Raw genomic sequence first — 27738 nt, 5'->3', positions numbered from 1 at the left:
TTCCTCCTGCCCACGCTCACAATTTCCATTTGCTATGGCCCACCAGAAGCCACAAAGACTCGGAGCACTGAGGGGGAAGAGGATCGTGATGTTAGACTACCCAAACCAAGAGACCGAGGAATGCCTAGGGCTCCATACAGATGTTATGCCTGCGGGGAGTGGGGACACATAGCTGCACAGTATCCCAGTGCCAAGGATCCTATGCAGTGTAACCTAGGGAACTGGGCAGACCCATGCTCCCTAATCCACCTTGTGCGGGGTCTCACTAACCCTACATATGTACACTAGACCAGTGAAGCTAAATGGGGTAGAGACCACAGCACTAGTTGATTTGGGGAGTGCTATCGCGCTTGTCTTGGGGAAGCTCGTGAAGCGTAGTCAGCTGCTGTGGGCTAAGCGTACGGGGATAACATGCATCCATGGGACAGTTGGTTATTACCCCACCATCCCAGTAAAAATCAAGATTCAGGGGAACACTACTGAGGTAGCAGCAGGTGTAGTCCCTAAACTCCCATACCCAGTGCTCATAGGGAGGGACTTCCCAGGGTTTGGAGACTTACTCCCGGTAGGGGAATTGGAGAAAGGGGGAAGCCCTGAAAGTAGTGAGGCATCCACAGTAGACTGTCAACCCCCAACCTTCTCTGAAATATCCCCAGATTTGTTCTCTACTCCCAGACAGCGTAGAAAGACAAAAAGGGAAAGAAGGGCAGCTAAGGCCTTGGGAACTGGAATACTGTCCCAAAGCCAGAGGGTCGCTCTTGTAGGTAGGCGGACCCGAGCAGCTGAAAAGGAGACCACCCAGGAGGGAAAAACACCTGAGTCTGACCCACACCCTAACACCTCTGAACCAGTAGAGGCAACAGAGACTGGACCCCTAGATCTTAGGCAGATTAGCCTCGGGAGAGGAAATTTTGGACAGGACCAGTCTGAAGACCCAAGATACGACAAGATTAGGAAGGAGGTGACCAAAATAGATGGGGTCCCCGTGGAAGGGAAAACCCAGGGACCAGGTCCCTACTTCATAATGAAGAAGAATCTCTTATACCGGGTTGCACCAGTACAGGGGCAGAAGGTACAGCAGATCCTAGTACCTCAAAAACACCAGAATGCTGTATTAAGTCTGGCCCATAGTCATCTTTTTGGGGGGCATTTGCGGATAGAGAAGACCCTGGCATGGGTCCTATGACGATTCTTCTGGCCCGGAGTACATGAAGAAGTGTGGGGGTACTGTGTGTCCTGCCTAGAGTGTCAGCTGCACAGTCCCCATCCCCACTTGAGGGCAGCTTTAATACTCCTTCCCATCATAGAGGTCCCCTTCGAGCGAATAGCCATGGATCTAGTGGGACCCCTGGAGAAGACAGCCCGGGGCAATCAATATATACTTGTCATTCTGGATTATGCTACTCACTACCCACAAGCTGTCCCCCTGCGGAACACGGCCTCTAAAATGATAGCTAAAGAGTTGGTGGGGATCTTTGCCTGAGTGGGGCTACCAAAGGAGATATTTACAGACCAAGGTACCCCATTTATGTTGAAGCTAATGAAGGACTTCTGTACGCTGCTCCATATACATACCGTGAGAACTTCAGTCTATCATCCGCAGACCGATGGGCAGGTAGAAAGGTTTAACTGAACCCTCAAGGCAATGATAAGGAAAGTGGTAAGTTGAGACAGGAAGGATTGGGACACTCTAATACCCTACCTTATGTTTGCAATCCGGGAGGTACCTCAGGCCTCAACTGGGTTTTCCCCCTTTGAATTATTATATGGACACCACCCCCATGGCATAGTAGATATTACAAAAGAAATCTGGGAAGAGGAACCCCATGAGGGGAGAAATATAACTGACCACGTGTTGCAGATGTGAGAACGGAGAGCCCGGGTCACCCCTATTGTACAGGAACATTTGGAAAAGGCGCAGGAGGCTCAGCGAACCCATTACCATCGCCAGGCAAAAGTCTGACAGTTCCAACCAGGGGATTCGGATGATGGTGTTGGTACCCACGGCAGAAAGCAAGCTTTTGGCCCAATGGCAGGGGCCCTATGAGGTGATTGAACCCATATGGGAAGTGACATACAAGGTGCGGCAGCCAGGACGCCGGAAGCAAGAACAAATTTATCACATTAACCTCTTAAAGCCTTGGCACCAACAAGAGGCGTGTGTAGTGGCCCAAGGGACCCCAATCCAGGGAAATAATATGCAGGAGCAGATCAGGATATCCACTGATCTGACACCAAACCAGAAGAAGGAAGTAACTGAGATCAACCGATACCAGGACATGTTTTCAACCAAATCAGGCCGGACCACCGAAGCATATCACCACATTATCACAGACCCTGGGGCAAAGGTAATTTAAGGCCCTATTGGGTCCCAGCAGCAAAAAGGGAGGAGATCAAGGCAGAGGTAAAAAGGATATTGGAGCTGGGAGTCATCGAAGAGTCCCACAGTCAATGGTCAAGCCCGATTGTGTTGGTGCCCAAACCTGATGGCACCACTAGGTTGTGTAATGACTTTTGCCGACTGAATGAGATATCCAAATTCGATGCATACCCCATATCGATGAGTTAGTTGACCGCCTGGGCAATGCCCGATTTTTGACCACCCTTGATTTAACAAAGGGATACTGGCAGATTCCCCTTGCCAAAGATGCAAAAGAAAAGACGGCATTCTCTACACCAGAGGGTCTGTTTCAATATACTGTTCTTCCTTTTGGACTGCATGCAGCACCAGCCACCTTCCAGCATCTTATGGACAAGCTCCTATGGCCCATACCAGTTATGCAGCAGCACACCTGGATGCATCCGATGAAGTGAGCTGTAGCTCACGAAAGCTTATGCTCAAATAAATTTGTTAGTCTCAAAGGTGCCACAAGTACTCCTTTTCTTTTTGTGAATACAGACGAACACGGCTGCTACTCTGAAACCTGTCATATCTGGATGATGTGATTATTCACACCCCCGACTGGGAAACCCGCTTAGGAAAGGTGGAAGTGGTTCTGGGCACGCTAAGACAGGCTGGCCTCACAGCCAACCCAGCCAAGAGTGCTACAGGGCTAGCCGAGGCTAAATACCTTGGCTACATTGTAGGAATGGGCATGGTCAAGCCCCAACTAAACAAACTAGAGGCTATCCAAAACTGGCCCCGGCCGAATCGGAAAAAGCAAGTCTGGGCATTCCTGGGTGTGGTGGCATACTACCAACGATTTATTCCCCATTTTGCTACCAGAGCGTGTCCCCTGACAGACCTGATAAAAGCCCGGGGTCCAGACATGGTGAAGTGGACAGATGCCGCAGAGAAAGCATTCATGGATCTACAGACAGCCCTCTGCAGTAACCCTGTGCTTATAGCCCCAGACTTCAACAAAGAATTCATTTTATAAACAGATACATCTGAAGTAGGATTGGGAGCTGTCCTATCGCAGATGGTCGGAGATGAAGAACACCCAATCCTCTACCTCAGCAGGAAACTCCTCCTGAGAGAGCAGAAGTATGCCGTGGTTGAAAGAGAGTGCCTAGCTGTGAAATGGGCCATGGAAACACTACATTATTACCTTCTGGGATGGTTTACCCTTGTGACCGACCATGCACCCCTCCAGTGGATGCAGTGAAATAAAGAGAAGAACGCAAGGGCGACCAAATGGTTCCTGTCCTACAACCTTTCCAATTCACCATACAACACTGGGCTGGAAGCCACTATGGCAATGCAGATGGCTTGTCATGCGTACACTGCCTGACGTCCCCATAGTGTTGAGCAGAGGGGGGGAATATGTGACAGGGTCGGGCCAGATAGCTATAGGAGAGTAATAGAAGAAAGATATATTAGCCCCAGGCTAAGTAGGTCCCTTTTCCCTGGGTAAGGTAACAGGGAAGGTTCCCGGACAATCAGGAACGTTCTGGAGACTATTAAGACAGGCTGATTAGAACACCTGCAGCCAATCAAGAAGCTGCTAGAATCAATTAAGGCAGGCTAATCAGGGCATCTGGGTTTTAAAAAGGAGTTCACTTCAGTTTGTGGTGCGCATGTGAGGAGTTGGGAGCAAGAGGCACTAGGAGCTGAGAGTGAGAACGCGGACTATTGGAGGACTGAGGTGTACAAGCATTATCAGACCCCAGGAGGATGGTCCTATGATGAGGATAAAGATGGTGTTGGGAGGAGGCCATGGGGAAATAGCCCAGGGAGTTGTAGCTGTTGCACAGCTGTTCCAGGAGGCACTCTGGACAGCTGCATTCCACAGGGCCCTGGGCTAGAACCCGGAGTAGAGGGTGGGCCCCGGTTCCCCCCAAATCCTTCCAACTCCTGGTCAGACACAGGAGGAGTTGACCTGGTCTGTGAATTCAGAAAAAGGGCCAAGCTGAGGGTTGCCGTGAAGCTCCAAGGCGAGCAAATCCGCCAATGAGCTCAAGACCCACCAAGGTAGAGCAGGAACTTTGTCACATTAAGTACTCCCAATTACTTGAATAATCCTTTCACACTATGTTGGCCAAATTTGCCTTATGTGTTCTCTACGACAATCATTTTAAATACAAGCATAGAGCCAACGCTCATAACTTCAGATATAAAAATGATACAGGCATACAAATAGGATGAATATATTCAGTAGATCATAACCTTTGCAAAGATATGTTACATGGCATATCCCTCAGAAAACATATTCCAGTTATGTCATATTTACATTCATAAGCATATTTCTATAAAGCATTATGGAGTGCAACGTCACACCCCAATTCATTTATCACAGCATCCCTGCAGTTCTGAACCCTGGCTCCTACCCCTGACTTTGCCTCTTTGACTCTCTCCTTCCCATGCCTCCACCTGTCTGATGCTTTTCTGGAAACAGTTTGGCACCTACACACATTCTGCCATCTCTCCCCTCCCGTTTGGCCTCCCTCTGTCTACCCTTCCCTCCCACTTTGTAACAGAGTCTGAGGGTGACTGAAGGCAGCGGCTGCAGCAGATGTCACTGAGCAGATCCAGATGCTGAAGCAGGCTCAGGAACTGCAAAGCAGCCAGCAGAAAGGGGCAGGGAGCGGTTAGTAACCCTGCTTCTTGTCACAGTTAACAGCCCTGAGGTAAGTCGCTCTCCCCGGTGGACAAACCTCAGAAATCCTGAGTTAAGTCTGCCAAAACTCCCCAGGGTGGAAGTGAGGTTTAACGTTGCAGCACAAGGAGACTCTGGAATGCAAAATGCTGCAGAATTAAAGTCAACCCAAAATTTAGCCTCAAAACTTGTTGTTCCACCCAGCCTTTCCCTACCCTTGATTGGTCCTCTGAGCTAGGGGAGTTAGCCAGAAAATCAATGAAACCGCTCTTTTGACTAAGCTCAAACCAGATTTGAGTGAAGGCTGATGATTTCAAATAGTACTCCTGAGGGAATTCCGCATAAAAAAAATTAAAAATTCTGGGCCAAAAATTAAAAATTGTGCCCACCATAGTTTAATATTCTGCAAATTTTATTTGTCAAAAAAACACAGTATAATCACATCATTTTCAATTACTTGCTGACAAGTATTTTGAAATAAATTACCGAAATAATTAAAAATGGTGTGATTATATTTTTATTGTTACTGTGTCATTTTGAAAAATAAAATATGCAGAACTTGTCAGAATTTTAAAATATTTAATTTTTTGGTACAGAATTCCTCAAGAGTACCAGGGTTCTGTGCAGTGCAATCTAGGTGGGGGCAGCTCGGGGTGGGGGCAGGTGTGTGTGAGAATCTGGATATACAGGGGCTTGGTGCAGGGGGACTGGGACTCTATAGGGGAGTCAAAGTGAGGGTGGTTAGGGCTCATTAGCGGGGTTGGGGGAGTGGGGATTGGTGGAGTTGGGGTGCAGCTGGTTGGGGCTCAGTGGATTGTGGGTCTGGGAGGGCCTCCCTATGCATGTTATGAGGCTCAGTGGTGAGGGTTTGGGGGGCTTAGTGTGGGGGGGTTCTGGGTGCAAGGGGCTCCTGATGCAGGGGGTGAGGTTTGGGGGTGGGGGTTTGTGTTCAGGTTGCTTGGTGGGGGGAGGGGTTCTGGGTGTGGAGGGCTCCTGATGCATGGGGGCTCAGTAGGGGGTTCCAGGTGTGTGGGTGGGAAAAGGGGTCACTATGGGGAGCTGCTCCCCCTGTCAGCCTAACCCCCACGCATCTGCCGCCTCACCCCCCACGCCTCACCCCCCACACACCCAGACCCCCTCACCAAGTTGTCCCCCCCTCCAGGGGACACATCTTCCTGCAGCCAGGGGAATTTTCTGTGGGTTGATCTGACCCAGCCCTGGCTGCTCACTGCAGAGAAGGGAATGGGGAGGGGAAGGTAGAACTCCGTCTCCGCCCTCCTCCTCTCCCCCACACTGGGCAACTGGGGCATTCCCAGACTCCTATCCCCCCAGTGATTTATCTCTCCCTTGGCTGCTGAAGAGAAACATCTGAGCTGCCGGGAGAGGTGAGTGAGCACTAGTGCAGCTTCTCTTTGCTTCTCCACAGAAACTATTTTCTGCAGAAATTAAAGAGAATCTGAGGGGAAGGAGGAGGCATTTTTCTGCTGCTCCACAGTGGTGCAGAATTCTCCCAGGAGTAAAATAGATTGTGTGCATTGTTACAGTAAGGGGTGTTTCCTCCCACAAAAGGAGTTCTCTTTTTCCTTTTCCTGATACTAAGATCATGTGATTTCTGAGTAATTTCTTCCCCATGTTATTTGGCCTCACCCACTGCAATAGAGTGAGGGGAAGATTCAACTGCCCACTAGAAAGCACGGGACTTAAACCAGACACTCAACTGAAACAATTCATAGTTTAGACTGTTCTTTGTTAATTATATCTTTAAGGCAGGGGGAGCTGGGAACCTACAAGGATCCTGGAAGTGCTGAGACATTTCTTACAGACACTTAAGATAGGGGCAGGTGTTTGTTTTCTCCTTTGATTTGTGTTTCAGTTGTGAATCTTCCCTAGGTATGCTGTTATGGTGGGCAGCCTGTTGTAGTGGCCTGAGGCACATGGCCAAGGAGCTGGGATCTCCTGAGTACTTGCTCCTGCTCTGGGCGAAGTTCAGCATGACATGGGAACCAGCACTAAGTCTTCCACTAAACTCAGGCCCTGAGGTGGGGCTGCAGGGAGGGAAAGCAGTTCTGCAGCAGGGAATTTGCTTCCCAGTCCCAAGCATTGCAGAACACGTCTCTAGTAGTGCCAAGCCGTGCAGAAGAGCTGCAGCCATTACTGTAGCCCAAATTCTGGAGAAGTGGTGGGTGGTGTCTCCGGAGCAGGAGTGTCCTGTCCCTCCTTCCCCCGCTGCTCTTCGGCCATCTGCAGCTACCATTGCTTCTGCCCCCTCCCGCCTCCCCGCTTGGAACCACCCCTGGCCAAGCTGTTTCTGGGAGCCTCCTGTCTGCTGGGTGGGGGACAGGGGGCTGATGTCAGGGTATCCCCATCCCCCTGCCTCCCCTGCCTGTGTACCCGATCTCCACTGAGTTGGGGGTGGGACAAGAGTCTATGCTGCTGCCTCTGGGTCAGGAGTGGGAGCTATTGGACTGAATAACACTTGAACTATTGAGTACTATGCTTAAAGTGACAGCATGTTGTGTCTCACACTCCCCCAACACACTCTCTGTGTCTCTCACATGCTCATACTCACACACACTGTCTCTCACATTTCCCCAATACACACTTTTTGTCTCTCTCTAACAAACACCCACACACTGTCTCACGTTGCCCCAGCACACACTGTCTCTCACATGCTCCTTCAGCACACACATTCTGTCTCTCTTTCACTTCCCCAAAACACAGTTGTATTACTGTTGTTGTTGGTTGTTGTTACTTGGTACTTCCTATTGATATGTGCAATGCACATATATATTCACTATAATTGTATTCTTTCAAAAAATTTTAATGATTACAGTGCTGTTATTTTAGTGTTTTGACTGGTCTGTAGATTTCATAATTTTATTTAATATTTGCAAGAAAATGAGCTGGAGATAGTGCTTGTCCTATTTGTATTTTTTTAATGCTTGTAATTTAATTCTGTCATTGCATATTTCTCTTTTTAAGATCTCACTCAGTTCCTTCCAAATTTTAACAGCTTCAGCAATAAAACAGCTATTTCCCTGCATTTTGTTCAAGGCTACAGAAATAGGCTTCAGGGTACACAGCATGTGTTCAACATTTCTCTTAAGCCCCAGGTTGAGAACTTTGGCTGTGACAGTGCCATCTATTTTTTCACAATTTTGCTCACAAACTGTCTTCAGATTAGGCCAGTTCTTGATATAGTGCTCAAAACCGTCCACTACTGAATTTCATCGCACATCTTGTGGGAGTGTTAGCTTGGTTCCTCTCACTTTTTTCAGAGCAGCTGCTGCAAAGTGGTTGTTACTGAAGTATTTTGCAATTTCAACAATATTAGCCTTTATTTCTGGAACACAGAAGTCTTTCGCTAAGAGGGGCATCAAATGAGCACTGCAACTGTATGTTATTAGCTTGGGGCTCTTCTAAATAATTTCTTCTCAGTTTGGATACATTTACAGCATTGTCTGTGACCAAGATGCATGCTACACATTTGAATTTTTTTTTTTAGTTTGTTATAGCTTTTACTGCTACTTCTTGTAAGTATTCTGCTGTGTGTGCATTTTCTGATGTATCAATTGTTTCTGTAAGGAAGACATTCCCTTCTTCTGTTGTCACACAAACACATACAACAGGATCATTGTGGACATTGCTCCACCCATCAAGACTCATCAGGTTAACAATTTTACCCTCTAAACTTTTTACACACTGCTCAGTTTCTCTTTCATATACTTTATCCAGCAATTTGCCAGTGACATCTGCTCTGTTGGGTGGACTGTATCCTGGTCTTAATGACTGAACCATGTTAATGAAGTATGGGTTCTCAATCATACGTAAAGGAGAGTTTTTTGCATAAACAAACAAAGCAATTTTTCCATCAATTACCTCTTTTTGTAATCTGCTGGTTCTTATCACAAACTTATCTATGGTTGTTTCTGGAAGATGGAAATTTTTTTCTCTTTTTGATACAGGTGATATACTGTGGCTATGTGACATACATGATGTGATTGAAACACTATTATTGGCAGATAACTCTGAAACTATAGAAAATGATGGTGATCTTGAAGGTGGATAGTCTTCAGAATCCTGTATGTTGAGGCTGGATTCTCCTAAACACATAAGTCAATGCAGTTATTTAATTATTATTACCATACTGCTCATTTGGTATTACTCATTGCATTCACTGACACTCTCAGTACTACTTTAAGGTGAAATTGTAAAAGAAGGATCTGCCTATTTCAGCTATTTATTTTTTATCACAACTGCATCTAAAATGATAGTACTATAGAATAACAACTATATTTTTTGCTCAAACATGAGAATTCAAGAATAGTCCAGAAGGAAGACAGGCAGTCCTTAAGAAAGAAGTATGAAATAAAAAAGTTTACCAACCTGAAGATCCTGCAGTTTCAGACATGTTCCTTTCATCATCTTCAACACAGATTCCTCCTGAGAAGGAACACTTCTCGTGATGTTGTTTCATTGCGGCAACGAGGCCTTGCATTTCTTTGTTGTACTGTTTGCATTTTGCACGCATGCCTGTCTTACCAACAGGTAGAGGAAATTCATTAAAATGTTCCCAAACTGGGTCTCTTTTACGGCCTGCTGCCATTATAGGTTTTCCCTTCTAGTGAGAGAATGGTATGGTAGATCTCAAATCAATGAAGGCTACACTCAGAAAGACCTCACGACTTCTGGAATATGCTGCTCAAACAGTTTCATTTTTGTTTTTACTGCCTGTCCCTCCCTTCTCACATTTATCTCTAGACTTCTTCTCCTTGTCCACATCTATTCCCCACCCAACAATCTTCTATTCATTGAACTTTTTGAAACTTTGCACTTTTACAGAAAGGTAAGGGATTGACTCTGTGTACACAAATTTTCAGAGGGACAAAGGGTTGTGATCTGTTATTTCTCACGTCTATAAATTATTTATTTAAAACATTTTTTGCTGTTAACAAGCATGTTATTTCTGGAGACACAGATTCACAGTCTGAGAACTGCAAAACTAAGCATCTCTGATGGTATCTTCTAGACTGAGCCCTGAGTCCCATTGGGTAGATAGAAAGATTAACCTAAATAATCTATACAGAAGCCTGTGGAACCCCATAAGATTGGCTGTGACCCTTGCCTGTAGAGAGAGAAGGGCTACAGGGAGAATCACAGTGAGCCTCTGAGGCTAGTGAAATCCTCCAGGAAATGTGGGACCCATGGAGACAAGGACAGAGCTTTGTCACAATATACACAGAGAAAAACAAACATAATAAACTAAACATTAAATTCTCATAATATATTAACCATTTGCTACCTAATGTTAGCCATACTTAAAACATTTAGTTATATATATAATATGAATGGTCAAAATATACCTCAATTATTTGTATTAAATAATTTATAAACAAAATATGCTTATGGAAAACCAACTAGTTAAACAAAAAATATGAATTTAAGTAAAGAATAGAAGCAAAGTTCAGAGGAGAGGGATAGGGAGGGAAGGGAGTGGGTAGAGAGGAAGGAGAAGGGGGAACCACAGGCCAGTCAGCCTCACCTCAGTCCCTGGAAAAATCATGGAGCAGGTCTTCAAGGAATCAATTCTGAAGCACTTCGAGAAGAGGAAAATGATCAGGAACAGTCAGCAAGGATTCACCAAGGGCAAATCATGCCTGATGAATCTAATTGCTTTCTATGATGAGATAGCTGGCTCTGTGGATGAGGGGAAAGCAGTGGATGTGTTATTCGTGGACTTTAGCAAAGCTTTTGATATGGTCTCCCACAGTATTCTTGCCAGCAAGTTAAAGAAGTATGGGCTGGATGAATGGACTATAAGGTGAATAGAAAGCTGGCTAGATCATCAGGCTCAATGGGTAGTGATCAATAGCTCCATGTCTAGTTGGCAACCGGTATCAAACGGAGTGCCCCAAGGATCAGTCCTGGGGCTAGTTTTGTTCAATATCTTCATTAACGGTCTGGAGGATGGTGTGGATTTCACCCTCAACAAGTTTGCAGATGACACTAAACTGGGAGGAGTGGTAGATACACTGGAGGGTAGGGATAGGATACAGAGGGACCTAGAGAAATTAGAGGATTGGGCCAAAAGAAATCTGATGAGGTTCAACAAGGACAAGTGCAGAGTCCTGCATTTAGGACGGAAGAATCCCATGCACGGCTACAGACTAGGGACCAACTGGCTAGGCAGCAGTTCTGCAGAAAAGGACCTAGGGGTGAGAGTGGACGAGAAGCTGGATATGAGTCAACAGTGTGCTCTTGTTGCCAAGAAGACTAATGGCATTTTGGGCTGTATACGTAGTAGCATTGCCAGCAGGTCGCGGGATGTGATCATTCCCCTCTATTTGGCATTTGTGAGGCCTCATCTGGAGTACTGTGTCCAGTTTTGGGCTCCACACTACAAGAAGGATGTGGAAAAACTGGAAAGAGTACAGCGAAGGGCAACAAAAATGATTAGGGGGATGGAGCACATGATTTATGAGGAGAGGCTGAAGAAACTGGGATTATTTAATCTGCAGAAGACAAGAATAAGGGGGGATTTGATAGTGGAAACTACCTGAAAGGGGGTTCCAAAGAGGATGGATCTAAACTTTTCTCAGTGGTAGCAGATGACAGAACATGGAGTAATGGTCTCAAGTTGCAGTGGGGGAGGTTTAGGTTGGATATTAGGAAAAACTTTTTCACTAGGAGGGTGGTGAAGCACTGGAATGGGTTACCTAGGGAGGCGGTGGAATCTCCTTCCTTAGAGTTTTTTAAGGTCAGGTTTGACATAGCCCTGGCTGGGATGATTTAGTTGGGGATTGGTCCTGCTTTGAGCAGGGGGTTGGACTAGATGACCTCCTGAGGTCCCTTCAAACCCTGATATTCTATGATTCTATGAATGGGAATGCATGTAATATGATCATTCAGATACTTCCATGAAAGCATCCCACCTCTCTGAGCATTTTTCTTGGATATTTCTGTTACGGTATACTAGTGAGGCAGAACTAGTAACTAGCAACTGGAGTTAACCGTGGCAAATCTCCTGCTGACGTAAAGAGAAGTTCTGAATTTATCAAAGGAATAAAAGAAGCTCCAGGACTCTCACTGCAGTTGAATGTATTGTGACTTTTCTGGCTCATTTCCTGTACATTTCTGTCTCTGTTTCTCAGGGTCTCTTGTTGGTGCTGTTCCACTCTGTATTAAATTATACAGAGCAGGGCTACAGTAGAGGAGAGAAGGTGGCTTGGTGGTTAGAGCATTCCTGTTAGCTGTAGAAGACTCAGATTCAAGTTCCTGCTCCAATAAATATTTCTTTATTTATTCAACGTGGAACAGATCCCACAGGAAATATTGAGAAAACTCCACCTCAGACTAGTCAATAGCCAATTATTAGGGCCCTCCCTTGGAGAGGGGAAAATGGAGGGAGAGAAGAATCAGGGGCCCAGAATTGGGGAAAACAGGCACCTGGAGAAGGGAAAGTGGAATTGAGGTAAAGCAGGAATCTTTGGGCAGGGAGGACCCAGAGAGGAGAAGCAGGATATAGAGGGGTGGGGGAAGCAGGGACCTGGAGGTGGGGAGCAGTGTGGATTGGGGAGGAATGGTACAAAATCAGACTCGTAAGGGAAATACATTTTCAACTTTAATGGAATGGCTGCTCTAACTGCATAATACAAAAATGAATTTACTTGGCAATGCATATATCCCATTTTATTTATGAGTCCTCTGTGATCTTCTGCCCCTCAAAATCCAACAACCAGCATCTCATAGTCACTGTTTTGTTCACTATGATGTTTGTTTGTTTTTCTCCATGTCCATCCTGTCATCTAGACCAAGTTCCCATGAGGATGCAGGTTCTCTCATTCTGCCACAGCACCACAGCCAGATGCTCTCTGCCTGGTTTGATTATTTTCTTCATTACTTGTTCTGTTAACTGGTTGGAATCAGGTAGGAATCCCATCTCTTTCTGCAGTTTCTTAAATGATTTATCTAGGTTGACAGTGACTTACAAATGTGCTTCATTTGAAGTCCATGGAACAATTTGCAGTGTACAAACTGAACCACACAGCAAGATCAGCAACTTCATTATTCAGTTTTGTTCTGCTTATCCTGTTGCTGGGTTGTTTCATTTGCTCTTGGGAGAGTTTATAGGTTTACTTATTCATGCATGTATTTTTAAAAGTTGTCAGCAGTCGATAACACTCTGTTATTGAAGGAGGATAAAAATCTAAGTAAATAAATAGCATGGGTTTAAAAAGATGGCCAATAAGATGTTTAGTTGTAGACAGAAGGCTGAACAAAAAATGCCCCAAATTCAAAACAAAAACAACAGTGTTTTTTTTAAAAAGTGTCTTCACTGCCTGTCCAAACCTTCAGGACTAATAACTGCCTAACTCACCTTAATGCACTGACATCCTCTTCCACACACTCCCTTCTCAATCACCTAGAGAGCAGGGACTGCAAGTCAGTAGGTTGGTCAAGAGGGTAAATGAAATACAGAGCTGATGATTCTTCATTGAAAGTGTCCCATTAGAACCAGTGGGGTTGTTAGCTCAGACACTCCATCTGCTCTCAGTCCCTGGGACATCACATTCAAAAAGAGGCAGTAACCTAGTCCCAAACCACTTAATGCATCATATGTCAAAAACCAGTGCCTTGAAGTGCACCGGAAATATACTGGAAGTCAGAGCATATCACAGAGCTCAGGTACACAGCGTTCCATGTGCAGAGTACAGCTAACCAAGTAGGATGCTACACTTTGCACTAGCTTAAATTGAAACTAGTCTTCTGGAGATTAAAGGATTCCACAGCCTGTGAACCTGAACAACAAAAGAAGGAGACAGTAGGGCTGATCCATATCCCATTGAAGTAAATAAGAGCCATTCCATTGGTTCAGTGGGATTGGGATCAGGTTTCCATCTTTTAAAATTTCCTCCAAATTTTGTTGCCTAGTTTATCAGATCTAATCCTATTTTATATCCATAGCACACTTCTGCATGAGGCTGACAGGACTGAGGAGGCAAAAGAAAAATAATTTTTTTTCTCTGAGTTAATTTTCTTTATGTTGTGGCACATTTCACAGCACAATGTAGAGTGACTGAACCTGATCACCCTGTCACTGGGGTTGGGGACATTTTGTGTTCCTCTAACTTGCTCCCCATGACAAGTGCTGGGAATTTTTTTAATATTTTCAGTATTTTTTTAAAATGTAATCCTGCCTGATGGAGCCAGCAGCAACCAGGGCCAGGTTCAATATCTAGGGTTTCCTTTCCATCAATACAACACAGAACTGGCTCTATCCTCCACCCAGTAACCTGGGAAATGTACACCCCACCCCTGGGCGCCTCTGAGAAGCAATACTTTCCCACTCACAAGCACAGAGTCTGAGTATAGAAAAGAAACTTTAATAAGAGGATGGAAGTAACTTGGTGTTAATTTGGGAAAACACCGCAACAAGGGTCCATAAACATAAACCATGAGTAAAAGACCCACCCCCAAGTAGGTTGGGCAGTGTCCTTTTCCCCTCAGGTTCTTAAGTCCAGCAACCCAAAATCCCCCTTCATGTGCCCAACCCCTCTCTGCACCCCACTCACAGTTGCTGTCCTTGGTCAGTGCATACCCAGAGTTCAGAGGTGCATCTGCAGAGTTCGCTTCCCACCCTGTGTGGAGGTGGGGTAGAGAGGCACTTTACTTGCTCCACTGCTCGAGAAATCTCTGCCAGCCACCCTGCTGGCCGCCGCTGATCACTCCTGCTGGCTGCCTGTTCATCATGCTCGCTGCACCTCTCCGCCGTCACCCTGCTGGCCGCCTGCTCTCCGCTCTTGGCACACCTCTTGATCAGCCGCCCTGCTGGCCACTCATCACACTTCTCTGCCACCGCCCTGCTGGCTGCTTGTTGCACCTCTCCGCCTCACCAGCTACTCGTTCACCAGCTGACTGTCAGTCATCTGCTGTCACCTGCCTCTCTGCTGTGACCTCTGCACATCAGTCTCTTAGTAATTTTAACTCTTAGCAGGCAGGGCAGAAACACACTCCCACCACAAATGATTTCATCTCTCAGTGATTTCCAGATCTAGGCAGGCAGGGCAGAAACACAGTCCTACTACAAGTGGTTTCAGCTCTGATTGAACAATTAAAATAACAAAGAGGCTTCTAATAAAGCCTCTTTAGCTCTATTCTTTGAACTGTGGGGAGGAACAGATTGAACCAGTCTAGGTAGGACCCTTGGTCAGGGTGTATAGCCCTCTCATTAGGATACTTATCCCCACCTCTCTTACTTTCACAGGGCTCTGACATTCGAGCTCCTGGCTTAATAAGACTCTTTAAACTGAGGATGCCCCCCCAACACACACACACACTCATTTGGGACAGGTTAAGCACAATCCTGCTTCTCTGTATTCCTACAATAATTACAACCTCAGTAACCATATTTCATCACCTCTGTATTCAGTACTAAGGTGATTTGTACCCAACACCAGCCAAAGCTGATCACTTTGACACCTCTGCATCTACTGAATATGTAAGCAGAGCAGGAGCAAACTGAATTTTACATAAACACACCCTAGTTTCTCACCCTCCCGGCTAGCTGTCAGGGAGGCATTCATTCAGACCCTGCTTACATAAACATAATATTAACCCTTTAGACATGAGTAGCTAGCCAATATTCAGGGTCTTGTGGGTTCTTTCCATTAGGAGGAAAAATTGCTGATGGAGTCAAGTATTTATTTGATGCGATCCTTTTTAATTGTATAGAATGTACACAAAGTCCTGCATCATTGAACACAGTGGGAATCAAACAGTAGGAGACAATTTCTTTGCTCACAATTCCAAGCCTCTTTCAGCCAGAATGGTGCTCAACAAGTTCTCTCTTAGCTTTAACATGCTCCAAGTGCTTTTCTGGCTGTCTCTGGTCCTTCTTTGCAGCCTTTTCTGTCTGCTTCTGTGGTGTTTTTTTTTCTGCTTCTGCTCTCACACACAAACACACAGCTCTACCAAAGCAACACCCATTCCTCTGCATTTGCACTCTGCCCACATAACTCAGCTCTTGACCAGACTTCCACATGGCATGTGATTTGAGTGATTGCTCCTATAGTTTCAGCTACCTTACTCCAGAAAGGAGCTTCATTGCTTCTAACATTTATCATGAATGAAAGGTGGCTATTACACCCACCAGATTCAATGAGGTTTCACTTTACATCTGGTATAACAATAAGTTACAGTTGTGCAAATGCATTATTTCTTGTAAACTTCATATATAATTTCATGCCCCATGGAATATAAAATACATGAAATAGACCTTGTTGTTTGTGTGTATTGTTAAATAAATATATATGAATTTTCCATGCTTTCTCTGAGTTTATCTTTCTTGTACCCTGGTACATTTCTTAGCTCAATTTAAAGTGGTTGGACCTGACCAGCCTGTCACTGCCATTGTGGGAGAAGAGATTGTGTTACCCTGTCACCTGTCCCCCAAGATGAGTGCTGAAAACATGGAGGTGACATGGTTCCGGTCCCAGCTGTCTCCATTTGTTCATCGCTATAGTGATGGAAAGGATCAGTATGGGCAGCAGATGCCAGAATATCAGCAGAGGACAGAGCTCTTGAAAGATGGTCTCACCAATGGCAATGTTGCCTTAAGAATTTTCAATATCAGACCTTCTGATGAAGGACAAAAAGAAAAGGAGTACTTGTGGCACCTTAAGGACAGTACAGCTGTTTTGTTCAAGATGATATTAATTATGAAGAAGCCGTATTGGAACTAAAGGTGTCAGGTCAGTAGCATGTGGTGGAAGCAGTAGGGTTATCTTAATTTTTAGTAAGGCTGTTGGCATAGTCCCACATGACAGTCTCATAAGCGAACTAGGGAAATATGGTTTGGCTGAAATTGCTAGAAGGTGGTGCACAACCTGGTTGAAAAATTGAACCCAAAGAGTAGTTATCAGTTGTTTGCTGTTAAATTAGGAGGATGTATCAAATGGGATCCCACATGGTCATTCCTTGGTCCAGTACTATTCAATATTTTCATTAATGATTTAGATGATGCAGTAGAGAGTACACTTATAAAATGTGCAGATGTCACCAAGCTGAGAAAGGTGAAGGCCCTTTGGAGGGCAGGATTAGAATTCAAAATGATCTTGATAAACTGGAGTATTGGTCTGAAATCAACAACATGAAATTGAGTAAAAACATGTGCAAAGAGAAATACACGTAGGAAGGAAAAAATAAATGCACAAATACAGTATGGGAATAACTGTCTGGGCAAAAATGCTGCAGAAAAGAATGTGGAGATTATAGTGGATCACAAAGTGAATATGGAGCCAACAGTATGATGCTGTAGTGGGAAAAAAAGGAGATTTAGGCTACATATTAGGAAAATCTTTCTAACTATGAAGATAGTTAAGCACTGGAACAGGTAACGTAGTCAGGTCATGGAATTCATGTCATTGTAGGTTTTTTTAAGAACAGGTTAGACAGACAGCAGTTTGGGATGGCCTAGGAGTACTTAATCTTGTTTCAGTGTGGGTGATGTGGACTAGATCAAGGGTTCTCAACATTTTTCTTTCTGAGTGCTCTGCCCCCCCACCCACCCCATGCTATAAAAACTCCACAGTATAGTTGTGCCACAATCACTGATTTTCTGCATTTAAAAGCCAGGGCCAGCATTAGAGGATAGCAAGCAGGTCATTTGCCCAGGGCCCAACACCACAGGGGGCCCCTTGAAACTAAGTTGCTCAGGCTTCGGCTTCAACCTTGTGTGATGGGTCTCAGGCTTCAGCCGTGTGCAGCAAGGTTGGGCTTTGGCTTTCTGTCCTGGGCTCCAGCAAGTCTAATGCTGCCCCTGCTAAGTGGACCCCCTGAAAGGCCCCTTGCTGAGAACCGCTGGACTAGATGACCTTTTGAGTTCCCTTCCAACCCTATATTTCTATGTGTCCATGTTTCCTTTGAAGAAGGTTCTCAGTGATTCTTATTTGCATTTTACTATCCAAAATTTCCTGTTACTTCCATTTATTTCCTAGCAGTAACTCCAGTGTGCCACTTTTGTAAATCAGATTTAAGTTCCTATGTCATTTGTGTGCTTCTGAAAAAATTTCCCCAAGTCTGTTGCGAGGAATAATTTTTCATCCAAACATGAAGTACATTGGATAAGGGGTACACTAGCTACTCCACAGCTAAAAATGAGTGGCTAGTGTTCTGCTGGCTTCTTGTCACTCTGGTGGTATCTCGTTTCATTCTGGTGAAGGCTGCTAGAACTTTAAGGAGGGAGAACAATTCCTTCTGTGAAAGCCCATTCCTCCTCCACTGCTTTTCACCAGTGAAAAGGGGTGTAGGAGAAGCCACACATACTGAGCTGTGGGTTAAACTTGATCAGACATGGACAGACTTTTCTCCTCTTTCTTTGACATGTATCCATAGGGCTAGCTAAAGCAGACTGTATATGATCAAGGAAGAGCTATTTCACCTGAAGGTACATTTGAAATATAACTTTTATTTTTCTCAATCTTTTTCTTTATCAGTTAGTGTTAAGATTATTTACCAGCTAAGGGATTCATGAAATCATGAAATACAATGTTTTGCCATGTGTAGATCCTGGAATGGAAAACTAGAAAAGGAAAAAGTTTTCCTTTCCTGCTCCATGAAATAATTATAATTTCTTGCTCATATAGTTTCCTGAGTCCATGAGTATAGGGAATAAAAGAAAGTTTAAATGTTTATCCTCCAGGCTGAGCATGTGCATAAATTAATACTGATTTATTAATTTGCTCTAGCTTCAGGCACTGCTCCTCACATCTCTGTTGAGGATTATCAGGATGGAGGGATCTGGGTGGTGTGTCGATCGGTTGGCTGGTACCCACAGCCTGAGGTGCTGTGGAGAGATGCCAGTGGACAGCATTTACCATCACTCTCTGAAACAAATTCCAAAGAAGCCAATGAGCTGTTTGACATTGAAAATTCCATTGTTATTACAGAGAATTCACACCAGAACTTGTCCTGTGTAGTCAGGAGCACCCACACCAAGCAAAAAAAGGAAACAACATTATTTTATATATCAGGTCAGTTACCACCAAAACAACACACTGTGATCAGCAACAGAAAAAAGACAACAGCAGATTGGTTAACTACATTAAAATGTATCAATAGCAATGAAGGCTAGAGTATGATATTTAGGGGAAAAAAACGACAAAAGAAACAAACCAATGGTGGAATTTTCAAAAGTATCCTGAAAGTCAACAAGACTCATGCTCCTAAATAATTCAGACACTTTTCAAGATCCCATCTATACTATATAGCAGAGGTGGCCAAACTTACTGACTCTCCAAGCCACATATGACAATCTTCAGACGTTTGAGAGCTGGGGCATGACTGCAGGAGTTTGGGGCTTCAAACCTGTGGGGAGGGGGGGTTTCAGGGCTTCAGCCCCTTGGGAAGCACCTGTCGGGGCTTGGGGCTTCAGGAGTGGGGCTGAAGCCCCGAGACCTTCCTCCCTGCAGTGGTGACATGGGAGGACACATGGGGTCACACGCTCCCCAGACTTTTGCCAGGATTTGCTGGCCCTGCTTGGTCACATGGTGTCGCCAAGCCCCTGCCCTGTGCGACAGCTGCTGGAGCCAGCAAGCTGGGAGCTGTGTCTATGGGGAGAGGCAGCAGAAAACAGCTGGGAATTGCAGGGAGAGCTTCTGCTTTTGCTTCTGCCTGAGAGCTCTTTTGGGACCGTGGGGAGGAGGGGCTCAGAGCATAGCCCCAGCTGGGGCTGAGCTCTCACCCATGGCCGGGACTGCAGCAGAGCAATTGGCCCTGGCCAGAGCGTCAAGCCCAGAGCCCCTCCCCCATTCCACCATTCTGCCCAAGGCCCTACCCATGGCCCCACCCCATTCCGCCCCTTCCCCTGTGGCCCTGCCCCTGTTCCCACCACAAACCTGCCCCCATTCCACCCCCACTCCACCTCTTCTCCTGAGGCCCACACCTCATTTGTTCCTTTCCACCCTGTCTGCTGCGACCCCTAGTCCAGAAAGGCTCTGTGTCCCCACTGTGGCCCTGGAGTGAGAGCTCCTCCAGCCCCGAGGCTGTAGCAATGGGGATTTTTCAGGGGGCCCCAAATTGGCCAGGACCCCTGGGCATAGGCCCTGTGGGTCCATGCAGTAATCTGCCACTGCACCCCTGCTTCCGGCCTGTCAAGGTTCCTTCCCCACTCTGAACTCTAGGGTACAGATGTGGGGACCTGCATGAAAACCTCCTAAGCTTACTTTTACCAGCTTAGGTTAAAACTTCCCCAAGGTACAAACTATTTTACCCTTTGCCCTTGGACTTCCACTGCCACCACCAAACATCTAACTGGGTTTATTTTTGAGAAAGCGTTGTTTGGAAACATCTTTCCCCCCAAAATCCTCACCAAAACCTTGCACCCCCCTTCCTGGGAAAGGGTTGATAAAAATCCTCACCAATTTGTATAGGTGAACACAGACCCAAACCCTTGGATCTTAAGAACAATGAAAAAAGCATTCAGTTTCTTACCAGAAGAATTTTAATAGAAGAAAAGGTAAAAAGAATCACCTCTGTAAAATCAGGATGGTAAATACCTTACAGGGTAATCAGATTCAAAACACAGAGAAACTCTAGGCAAAACCCTAAGTTATAAAAAGACACAAAGACAGGAATCTACATTCCATTCAACACAGCTTATTTTCTCAGCCATTTAAAGGAATCAGAATCTAACGCATATCTAGCTAGATTACTTACTAAATTCTAAGACTCCATTCCTGTTCTGTCCTCAGCAAAAGCATCACACAGACCAACAGACCCTTTGTTTCTCCCCCCTCCAGCTTTGAAAGTATCTTGTCTCCTCATTGGTCATTGTGGTCAGGTGCCAGCAAAGTTATCCTAGCTTCTTAACCCTTTACAGGTGAAAGGGTTTTTCCTCTGGCCAGGAGGGATTTTAAAGGTGTTTACTCTTCTCTTTATATTTATGACACGGCCTCTCCCCAAGCCTCCATTATGCACCACCCATGATTGCAGCCCCAGTGTGCTGAGCACTGTACAAATAAACAGCGATAGTTCTAAACTAAATGAACAAGACAGGCAAAAGACTGGAGAAGAAATAGAGCAACAGAGGGGAAATAACATAGTAAAGCTCATACAGCAGGGCACCAGCAGTGAGGAGAACATAATTCAGTCTCCTGACTCTCAAGCTAGTGCTTTAGACATTGGACAAGGTTGTCTCTCTGTGCAACAATAGCAGTGCATTAAACCAGGCTGATTCATATACTGATCTGTGAATTGATGCCTGTGTTGGTTGGAGTCCTTGTAATATAGGTTTCTGGTGCTCTGTGCATTGCAGACAGGGCTGTATTTCCACCTTTATTTTAGCTACTCCTGCTGGAGGTAGCTTTATATGATGTGGAATCCTTTGATTTTTGCCCTTACTTACAGAGTGATGTGAATCTCTCTGGGGTTTTCTTTTACAGCTGTCTTTTTCCCAAAGGCGAATCCATGGATGGTGGCTCTGATGGTGATCCTGACGATTTTTGCTGGTTTCATTGGCATCACTATTTATTTAAAATAAAAGGTAAACATTATAAAGGAAAATATAATGCAAGATTTTCTTCTAATAAAAGCAGTAAGGCTACATCTGAAAAATTAAAAAGTAACATGAAAAATGTAGAAGCAACAAAAAATAATGGTTTTGTATGGAAATGTCCTTGCAAAGGAACTTCACTGAGTTACACCAGCTGAGCCTTCACATTTATATATAATGGGACACACAAAATTAGAGAAAAGTGAAAAATTTTCATCTTTGTTCTGGGGATGTGAAACCCATCAAAGTCTCATCAGTTGTACAGTATCTGTGAAGAGCTTTCACTGAACTCAAACAGAACCCTTGGTCCACTGGTGAATTTATGTATACCCCAAAGTTTACAGTCCTGTAACTGTCCACACAAGGGAAAAGAAACTCCTTGAAATGTAAAAATATAATTAGGAAGGGCAAAAAAGAATTTGAAGAAGAGCTAGCCAAAGAATAAAAAAATAATAGCAATTTTTTAAAATACACCAGAAGCAGGAAGCCTGCAAAACAACCAGCAGGGCCACTGGATTATCAAGATGCTAAAGGAGCACTCAAGTACGATAAAGCCATTACAGAGAAACTAAATTAAATTCTTTGCATCAGTCTTCACAGCTGAGGATATGAGGGAGATTCCCAAACCTGAGCCATTCTTTTTGTGTGACAAATCTGAGGAAGTGACCCAGATTGAGGTGTCATTAGAAGAGGTTTTGGAACAAATTGATGAACTAAACTGTAATAAGTCACCAGGACCAGATGGTATTCACTGAAGAATTCTGAAGGAACTCAAATGTGAAACTGAAGAACTACTAACTGTAGTTTGGTTTCAGAGTAGCAGCCGTGTTAGTCTGTATTCGCAAAAAGAAAAGGAGTACTTGTGGCACCTTAGAGACTAACAAATTTATTAGAGCATAAGCTTTCATGAGCTACAGCTCACTTCATCGGGAAATGCATCCGATGAAGTGAGCTGTAGCTCACGAAAGCTTATGCTCTAATAAATTTGTTAGTCTCTAAGGTGCCACAAGTACTCCTTTTCTTTTAACTGTAGTCTGTAACCTAACATTTAAATCAGCTTCTGTACCAAATGACAGGAGGATAGCTAATGTGATGCCAATTTTTTAAAAGGTCTCCAGAAGTGATCCCGGCAATGACATGCTAGTAAGCCTGACTTCAGTACTGGGAAAACTGGTATAGAAAAGAACAAAATGGTCAGACACATAGATGAACATAATTTGTTGTGGAAGAGTCAACATGGTTTTTGTAAAAGGAAATCATGCCTCATAAATCTAATAGAATTCTTTGAGGGGGTCAACAAGGATGTGGAAAAGGGGGATCCAGGGGATATAGTGTGCTTAGATTTTCAGAAAGCCTTTGATAAGGTCCCTCACCAAAGGCTCTTAAGCAAAATAAGTTGTCATGCAATAAGAGGGAATGTCCTCTCATGGATTGGTAACTGGTTAAAAGATAAGAAACAAAGGGTAAGAATAAATGGTCAGTTTTCAGAATGGAAAGAGGTAAATAGTGGTGTCTCCCAGGGGTCTGTACGGGGACCAATCCTATTCAACATATTCATAAATGAACTGGAAAAAGGGGTAAACTGTGAGGTGGCAAAATTTGCAGATGATACAAAACTACTCAAAATAGTTAAGTCGCAGGCAAAGATTTACAGAAGGATCTCTCAAAACTGGGTGACGGGGCAACAAAATGGCAGTTAAAATTCAATGGTGATAAATGCAAAGTAATGCACATTGGAAAACATAATCCAAACTATACACGTAAAATGTTGGGGTTTAAATTAGCTGTTACCACTCAAAAAAGAGATCTTGGAGTCATTATGGATAGTTCTCTGAAAACATCCACTTAATGTGAAGCATCAGTCAAAAAAGCAAACAGAATGTTGGGAATCATTAAGAAAGAGATAGATACCTCTGAGTAAATCCACGGTACGCCCACATCTTGAATACTACATGCAGATGTAGTCATCCCATCTCAAAAAATATATGTTGGGATTGGAAAAGGTTCCGAAAAGGGCAACAAAAATTATTAGGGGTATGGAACAGCTTCCGTATGAGGAGAGATTAATAAAACTGGGACTTTTCAGCTTGGAAAAGAGACAACTAAGGGGAGGTATGATTGAGGTCTATAAAATCATCACTGGTGTGGAGAAAATAAATAAGGAAGTGTTATTTACTCCTTCTCATAACACAAGAACTAGGGGGTCATAAAATGAAATTAATAGGCAGTAGGTTTAAAAGAAACAAAAGGAAGTATTTCTTCACACAATGCACAGTCAACCTGTGGAACTCTTTGCCAGAGGATGTTGTGAAGGCCAAGCCTATAACAAGGTTCAAAAAAGAACTAGATAAATTCATGGAGGATAGGTCCATCAATGGCTATTAGCAAGGATTGGCAGGGATGGGGTCCCTAGCCTCTGTTTGCCAGAAGATGGGAATGGGCGATGGGATGATCACTTGATGATTACCTGTTTTGTTCATTCCCTCTGGGGCACCTGGATTGGCCACTGTTGGAAGACAGGATACTGGGCTTGATGGACCTTTGGTCTGACCCAGTATGGCCATTCTTATTTTCTAGTAATAATTTTTATTTATCTCTGATTATTTTATTTATTTATTTATTTATTTATTTATTTGGGAAATGTAATACCGATATTGGTGTCATTATCTTTCCTCCAACAAGTAAAATTTTCCACAAATTTGTCTCATTATTATTATTTATTATTTATTATGGGAGAGATTTTAGAATCAGAAACACCACTACCATCAATAAGAGCTTTGTCATTGACTTCAGGGAGTGGAGGATCAAGCACTAAATGCACAAGTCCTAGAACAATACAGTTGATAATATTAGGGAATTACACTCCTTGCACCCCTAAAGCTCCCAACAAAGTTGCTGGATATGTAGGATATGCCAGGAAGCAGGACTGGGCTCTAATTCTGCAGGGAATTCAGAACTTTCACAACTTGGAAATACTCACTTTTTGATATTGAACTCCAATGTAGTCACATGGTTAATAAAACATAAATGTAATGTTTATCGAGGTGCTAAGAATGCATATAATGAAAACATTTCTTTCAATCTACATTAACTGTAAATATTCTTAAACAACTTGCTTTTCAAATATTTTCTCCTAATAGAAACTGTTCTATGAAGTTGTTTGCTGTTAATTTTTGTTGTTGTGATTATTGGTAATAAAAGGAACACCAACTGGAAACTCACAGAAAATGAAATTTCACAATAATGTTTTGATGATAATTCAGTAGGTAGGAGATGGGAACATAGAGAACATGATTTTAGATGTATCTTCACTGGGGGTGAAATTCCCCTCCTGCAAGAGGTGACATGAAGTGGGAGACAAGGGGGACTCTGTGCCCTCCTGCATAGCAAGGAATGGCTTCATGCCAGCTTGGTATCAGTTTTTCCCCTTTGTGCAGAGTTGTTTCTGATCGATACAAGTTAGGTCTATTCTTGGTGTCATCTTTTATTTACAAAATATGTAGAGGAAAGTCTTTTATCCTAGAACACAGTAGAAACCAACAGCAGCAGACAGTTTCCTTGCTCAGAAAATCCCCAATCTTCCACTGTAATGAGCTCTGTGCCCAAGGAGCCCTGTCTGCTTCCGTTCACACCCATAACTCTTTTGCCAGGTTTCTTCTGGTTTTCTACCTCCAACACACACACACGATCTTTTAGCTCCTGAGTTCACTATCAGTGATAGCCCTGTTAATCTACCTGGGTTGGCTTTGTGCCCAGTGCACTGGACAGTAGTTTTCATTATTTCTATCTGGATCACAACATAAAAGCACATAATTATTTTTTCTACTGAACCTGAAGGCAGATGCTTGGCTTTAACAAAGTCTGTGATTCTCTTTGGATCAAAATCCCATTAACACCTGCCAAAATAAAGTCAACAACTGCTGAGAAAGAGGTGTGTGTGTGTGGCTATATGTACTATAAATCTGTGCAGGAAGCCAGAAGCTGAGGCTAGGGAGGGTTTGTTGCAGAAGCTGGATAGTGAAGTACAGGGAGAAAGGGAGATAGAGACTGAGGAGTTTTAGGGATAGCTCTGTTTCCTTATTATAACAACATGATCTGGTCAGTGATATAGAAAATGACTCTTTTGATCTTTACCATTGTCACATGACAAGTATCAGGTCAGCAGAGAAATGCGAGTGAAGCCCCAGGGCCAGGATTTTGTAGATTCCAAATAGGGAATGTGCAGGAGCTGCAGCTCAGATCAAAGTGAGTACACTGGCCATTGCGAGGCTTCAGAGGTGCTCTGTGTCCTGCCTGTGGTATCTTTACTGAAATCTCTTTTTGCTAACAAAGTGCAGTGCACCTGAGCACTATAGTTCTGGGCCCTACAGAAACACCCCATGGTAGGTAAGTAAATAAATGCATCTATTCCAGGGAGGAAAACATTCCTAGCTACTTTCAGGTTTGAAACCAAGCCCTTTTTGAATCATCACAGCTAAGTATTGTCAATTGTAACATCTCTCTGCTCAACACTCCCATAACTCAGACACTGCCCTCTTTACCGATAGTTTGAATTTCATACATAGAGAATACAGCCTTTTAATGTGTATCCAGGGAGATAGAAGCTCTGGACAATAAAACTTGATATAATAATGAATATTTATTTCTCTACATTTTTAGGGAAACTTACTGCAGAGCTTGGTAAGTCTTCTTTTGCTTCTTCCTATTTCTTGCACACACTTGTATACTGATCACAGTGTTTTGTTGTCATTGTGGTGTTGACGTTTATTTAGCTTTTTTATTAGGTTGATTGCTTTTGGGGAGGCAGGGTTTTTTTTCTGATTATTTATTTCTTGGGGAGGTTGTTTTTCTTTTTTCAATTTCAATTTTTAAAAATGTGAAATAGAGGTAAGGCTCATCAATGTCACACAGAATAAGCAAAATAAGATAAGGGATTTGAAAAGAAATGAGCTGTCAGATTTAACTTTGATCCTGACAATACTGAGAAATAGTGCAGAAGAGAAGTGGAAAGTGGATCTTTGTCATAAAAATAAAATTAAAATTAAATTGGCAATGTTTCGAAGAAAAATGTTTGTTTCTGAAAAAGGCAATTTGTCAAGAAAAACACTTTTAATTCAAAAATTAGTATTAGCTTTCAGATTCGACTTGCTGTGTCTGAGTAGAACTCATTGGACTCAGTGGAACTATTCAGATCTGTAAAGTTAAGTATGTGCATCAATCTTTTAAAGATTGGTGCACATATATGTTCTATTCTGCTCCCTCTAAAATAAATGGGAGATTTTTCACTGACCTTGGTGGGGACAGCTTCAGGCTTTTCTTACCAGGTATTTTGCATCATAATTCTAATGTGTCAGTTGAAAAATCTGTTCGTAAGTTTTTGACAGTTGCATAGTTAATGGGATCTGACATAATATAAAAGAGTGTATTAAAGGTGTAGCCTCTGTGGGAGAAGCACTTACAGAATCTAGGAGTGTTTCTGATTCTTTATTTTATCATAAATGTCTGATAGAAATTATAAATCTATTTTTCCCTCAGTGTATCATTCTGTACCCTGTTGAATCCTATATAATTTGTTCCTGTGAATTCTCATCTCTGATTATGTGGTTGGTTTCAGGCTGGAGAAAACTTGCTGCCCCTCTGAAAAAAGGTAATTGAAGATCATACTGTATTAATGTCCATCACCTTTCATAAGAAAATGTTTCACCTTCTCCCTGAGTGCAGCAGTGACTAGTTCAGGGCAGACCTCACAAGCATCCTGTATGTCGGTGTACACCAGGATGTGAGGCAGGTTTTATGCCTATGTCCTGCCACAACCCAATGCATCCAGATCATACACAGCTCCTCAACTCCTCAGTCTGCATGTGCAGTGCTCCCTGCAGGGCTTTCTGAGAGCACCTCCCAGTCATTGTACAATGGAACATGACTCTCCCCAGCTGCTACCCCAGGGCCAAGGCCTGCCCTATCTTCCCATCAATTGCCTTCCTGCTCCTGCTCATGTCTCCTCCTCACTCTTCCTCAGCCCTCACTGCCTGGGAGAGGGACAGAGCCATGCTCTGCAGACGAAGGAGCAACTGAATTCTGTGTCTGGTGTCTAGATACCATGATGATGGAGATGGGAAAATTGTTGACTAGAATTATATCTAGAAGGGC

General features: G+C 43.7%; 1 pseudogene; it reads left to right on the top strand.

Moving 5' to 3' along the window:
* LOC119843009 overlaps positions 1-27738 on the top strand; it is a 43129-nt pseudogene that overhangs the window by 13031 nt on the left and 2360 nt on the right.

Source organism: Dermochelys coriacea, chromosome 14, assembly GCF_009764565.3.
Source record: "Dermochelys coriacea isolate rDerCor1 chromosome 14, rDerCor1.pri.v4, whole genome shotgun sequence".
Taxonomy (NCBI): Eukaryota; Metazoa; Chordata; order Testudines; family Dermochelyidae; genus Dermochelys; species Dermochelys coriacea.
The sequence above is the reverse complement of the archived record's forward strand: the minus strand, read 5'-3'. Positions and strand labels throughout refer to the sequence as shown.